The sequence below is a fragment of the Alexandromys fortis genome, unplaced genomic scaffold (genome assembly GCF_014885135.2).
Source record: "Alexandromys fortis isolate MF-2015 unplaced genomic scaffold, M_Fortis_MF-2015_v1.1 scaffold_66, whole genome shotgun sequence".
In the NCBI taxonomy this organism is placed as follows: Eukaryota; Metazoa; Chordata; class Mammalia; order Rodentia; family Cricetidae; genus Alexandromys; species Alexandromys fortis.
Window position 1 is genome coordinate 4,752,104 of NW_026067950.1, and position 5,593 is coordinate 4,757,696.

Genomic DNA, 5,593 nt, shown 5'->3' on the forward strand with positions numbered 1-5,593 from the left:
TATTCTATTTAATCACTAAGTGAACCACAGGTGAAATTTCTCATGACTGTTTATCAAATGATTATTTGATTTCAGGTGCTTCCAGATTACACAATGCCAAATTACTATGTGCAAATTTGGTGTTGTTTAAACTTTCTATGGTTTAAAAACAGCTGTTTTTATTTTATTGGTCATGTGCTGAATGTTATCCATTATTAATGTGTTGGGCAGCTTTGCCTTCCCAAACAAAGTCTACAACACAGGGGTAGTTTGAAGTCTTCCACATCTGGGCTGGGTATGCTGGCGCGGTTGACTCTGGAGTTGTTCCTTCTGCGTTGACAACAGCTTGCTCTCTGCCAGTGTCTTCAGATGGCCTTTCGGTGTGAGCTGGGAGAGATAGCACTGGCTCGTCTCACAAGGAAGAAGAGATCTTGTATGTCCATTCTGTCAAACTGAGCCCACTTCTGCTTTTAAAAAACCGCCCCCATTTCTTTGAGAACTTCATACAATGTGTTTCTATCATATGCCTCCCCAACACCTCCCCTTAATTCCTCCCAGATTCACCCGCACTACCCTCAAGTTTTGTATCTTGTTGTTTGTTTGTGCTTCTGTGCATACTTCTGGGTGTGAGACCATCCAGTGGGACTGTGGTCCACCCTCCAGGCACTACATCCTCCAAGAACACAGACTTTCCTTCCATAAGAAGCCATTAACAGTTAGGGATAGAGCCGGGCGGTGGTGGTGCATGCCTTTAATCCCACAGGAGGCAGAGGCAGGTGGATCTCTATGAGTTCAAGGCCAGCCGGGTCTACAAAAGCTAGTTCCAGGACAGGCTCCAAAGCTACAAAACAAACAAACAAACAAAAACAGTTAGGGATAGGAGCCCTTCCCCTCCATGCTGGAATGTTGCTGGCTTGATCAGGTGTTGGCAACCACAGCTGCTGTCAATTCGTGAGTGTGGCAGTTCCGTCATACCCAGAAGACAGTGTTTTCTGCTGTAGGAGAATGCTCTTGTACAATGTAAAGATTTTTCACTCGTATTGGTTTAATAAAACACTGATTGGCCAGTAGCCAGGCAGGAAGTATAGGCAGGGCAACCCGACTAGGAGAATTCTGGGAAGAAGAAAGAGAGTGGGTCACCAGCAAGATGCAGAAGAAGCAAGATGAGAATGCCTCACGGAGAAAAGGTACCAAGCCACGTGGCTAAACGTAAACAAGAATTATGGGTTAATTTAAGTTGTAAAAGCTAGTTAGCAATAAGCCTGAGCTAAGAGGACAAACAGTTTATAATTAATATAAGCCTCTGTGTGTTTCTTTGGGACTGAATGACTATGGGACAGGATGGGACAGAAACTTCTGCTATAGTCTTCAGAGCCCAGATCTTTGTGATCTCTTTTTATGGTCCTTACTTCTACAAAGACTCTATTGCAGACTACAGTCAGAGGGTTAGGGCTTCAACATATGAATGGAGCAGTCAGTAAACATCCGGTTTGCAGTGTTCAGCATTGTTGCTCTCACTTTTATTTAGAAAAATATTTTTCTTAAAATATCATTTTTATTCACTTTAAAGATTTTTTAAAGTTTCAGTTCTTAGCAATAGCATACTTAGTCTGCACTTTATACAATTAAAATTTAACATGTTTTCGCATGCATATATAATATGTATAAACTATGCAGGGAAAATGATATACACAGCAACTTTTATTTACCATATTTGAAAAAGTTCAAGGATGAGGGTTATAGCTCAGTGACAGAAGATTTGCACACAACATTTTTGAGGACCTGGGTTCAGTTCCCAGCATTGTGACAAAGCCATGCCACCAAGGCCTGTGCATACATGTATTTTCTATTTTTAATAGCTTATTGCCAGTTTTTAAATCTTTTTTGAGATGTATGCTCCTACTTTTGTTTTGATATGTGTACTCTGCCTGTATGTATGCCTGCCAGAAGAGGGCATCAGATCCCATTACAGATAGATGGTTGTGAGCCACCATGAAGTTGACTGGGAATTGAACTCAGGACCCCTGGAAGGACAACCAGTGTTCTTAACCGCTTAGCCATCTCTCCAGCCTCTGTTCCTGCTTTTCCTCATCTGTGATCAGGTTGTGCCCGGCTCTGAGAGACTCTTCTTTCTTTATGGGTAGCTTTTGCCTCCATGTTGAGGATGGAAGACGCCTGGTGGGGAGATGAACAGGCCCATCTGCCCTGCACACCACAAAGACCCAGGCTGGTGGCTAAGGTGTTCCTGGAAGTAGACACAGGGCCACACTATAAATGTACAAATAAATGGGTCTGTGAACGTATACAGCACAGTAAAACTGTGTCAAAGAAGGCAGGCACGAGGACACACTGGACACACCAGACTGAGGAAAGGGTGCGGTTTTCTCACCTAGACCTGGCACTGTGGTAGCAAAGGTTCTACCAAATTCTCATCAGCCTCTTGTGTGTTACCTAGCCTGTGTGTCAAGACACTAACAGGCAGGGAAATCCCCACTGACCCAGGAGCTTGACCTCAGCATGGCCCATTCCCATTGATGTAGGCCACTTAGATTGCCATCTGCCCATCTGTCCATTAGTCTGTCTGAACTTGCTGTTCATCTGTCTGCCCTTTCATTCAGTCTCAAGTGCATCCCACTTCTGCAGCTCAACTCTGACCATGCAGCTTGATCCTATGGTGGTAGTGGTGGTGGTGGAGATGATGGTGGTGGTGGTGGTGGTGGTGGTGGTGGTGGTGGTGGTGGTGGTGATGATGAAGGTGATGTGGTGGTGGTGATGATGGTGGTGGTGGTGGTAGTTGTGGTGATGATGATGAAGGTGATGTGGTGGTGGTGATGGTAGTGACAATGGTGGTGGTTAGACCTCTAGCTGGTTTATCATCTTATTCTACAAAGACAGTCTTTGGATCTACATCAACTTCTGCTTCTTCCTGTTATGCCTCTGAAACCTCTCTAGCTTTACTGTGGCCTCTTAACCCTTTCTAGCTGCTCTGTAACCCCGTCTCACCCCATACAACCCCACAAACACACATGCAATTAAAAATGGGTTAAATAGTAAAAAAACAAAAAGGTAAGGTGCAAGGGCCTGTGTTTGTCTTAGCCAGGGCTCCCAAAGACACTGAGAATACTAATGTCCACCACTAACCTGATGTGGCTTATTAAGTTTACTGTTACTTAATATATTTTGATATCACGGAAAGGCACACGTGTTCATCTGTTTCTCACACAGCTTTCTCGGGACACGTACATTCTACCCCCCATTCCTGTCTACTGTCCTTATGAATTTCCATTCTTCGTTTCTGTGTGGTATACACTGATCAGGCCCTTATTTCTCTCAAGGTATTGATTCACTTGTGGGCTGTGTCTGAAGTGTCATTTAATCTGACTGCTGTAATGGCTTTCAGGGGAGGCTGACTTCTCATTAACAGTCCTGTTCAGATGCCATGGGACACCCCTCTTCCGGCTGGACGGATACCAAGCTGGTATGCACCACCAGAAAGAATGAGAGGAACGCTTGCTGCAGCAGGTGAGGAGCCCAGTGCAGAAACGCTTGCTGCTGCGGGTGAGGAGCCCACCACAGAGGCTTTGCGAAAGCTGAGCTCTGTCAACAAAGAAAGCAGGTCTGTGAAGGGAGCAAGGCAGACTCTACAGGGAAAACTGCGGCTCTAGAGACATGGGCACATCTTTCAACATGTGGAATTTGAGGTCATGGTCCACATGTAAAAACAAAACCAAACCAAAATACAGCAGAATGCTTCTTGCACATAACTCATTCTAGTCACTGAAGAAGCTGAGTCAGAGCTACTTGGCACTTTTGGTTGGCTTCTGCCAAGATTCTGGTGGCAGGTATGGCAGAGGATTGTTTTAGACCACAACAGGAACAGATTCTGAAGGAGCGTCAACTGCTACGTAAAGGGGCGGCAGGGTGTATTAAAGTGTCATGCCCTTGTGCCTAGGGTCCCTTGCTCTGTTTTAATGATGTTTTCATTTGCAGGAGTAAGTTCTCTGTCAGTTTGCTCATGGCCGGTGCTGTGTGGGCGGTGGTGTCTACATGTACAAAAGAGTGGTAGAGTCATCCTGCCTCTGCATTTCCACACAAACCAGACTCACCCAGGGCAAGACTCAGCCTGAAATCCACGGTCACACAGCATGGAGCAACTTAGAGCTTGGCAGTGACTTAGTCAAGTCGCAGCTGGATTTCCACACAACCATTGCCCAGAGCATGGGAGACGACATGTGGCTGGGAGCTACATGGACCCCCTGAGATCTAAGCGGAGAGAGCTCAGCTCTCCTGGGCTGGAACTGCTGGCTGCTCTTGGTGTTAGCAGAGTGCACAGGTAGTGATAATGGAACTGCCCTAAGAAGCCAGGGGAAGGCTGATAGGAACCAGGGCGAATTCTCATTTTTCCTGCATTAGCCTTTGAGTCTTTCTATGATGTCTCCTGCTGGCAAACAAAACACCTAAGAAACAAGCGGACAAGATCATCTGGGATATGTACTCTATAAAGTCCTGGTCCCAGTAGCCTGGAGAAGCTTACTAAAGGGTATATTTGGGGGCAGGCAACATAGGTGACCACATGCATTCCTGCTCCTGTGGCTACTCTATAACCTCTTGTTCATGCAGGGGGTCTTTGGTATGTTGTGGGAATTCATTCCACCAATAGTTTTGGGGTACAGGTCTTAGGACATGACGTCTGTGTGCAGGCATGATCTCTTACAAGGAAGAGGAGGGGGCTCTCTTGGGCTCTTGGGTTGGGGTCAGAGATTGGACCACTGCATCCATTACCCCCAGGGCAGAATGGAAGACCACGGCAGCTCTCTACCTTGTTGTTAATCCTAAGTGTTCCCTAATAAATCTTAGTTATCTTTTTATTAGGGCTCATGTGGATTCACTTAACGATGCCTACACTGGTATCTACTGTAGCAAAAATCCAGAGACAGAAATTGGGTTTCAACCTGAAGGTCAGAAAAGCAAAACAGCCAGTCACTGGCTTTACCTCGACCTCAGTCCGAAACAGCAGCCCTCCTCCAGGAATCTCCGAATGAGACTGTGCGTGAGAACTGTCTCCTCCCATTTTATATTCCTCTCTAGGGCTGGGATTAAAGGTGTGCCCCACTACTGCCCTGTTTCTATGGCTAACTAGTGTGGCTATGGGTATTAAAGCTGCGTGTCACCACCGCCTGGTCTGTAAGGCTGATCACAGCAGCTGTTTTATTCCCCATCTTCAGGCAGGCTGTATTTATTAAAAGACAAATGAAGTGCACTGTAATCAACAATGAAAACGAAGAGGCGTGTGGTTAGACCCTCTCCTGCCGTGGCGATAGTTGCTTTGTTCCTAAGTTTAGAGGCCACACATTTTGGCAGGGTACCTCCACTTGTGCCGTAAATATCCTTTGACACAGTGGTGATGGCAGCCAAATTGTTTATCAAGACTTTCGAGGCGGCCTTGTCTACAAAAGTGGCTGCAACCACCGATGCTTCACCTGGGTATGGGTGCCTGTCCTGCAACCACTGATCCTTTACCTGGGTATGGTGCCTGTCCTGCAACCACTGATGCTTCACCTGCGTATGGTGCCTGTCCTGCAACCACTGATCTTTTACTTGGGTATGGGTGCCT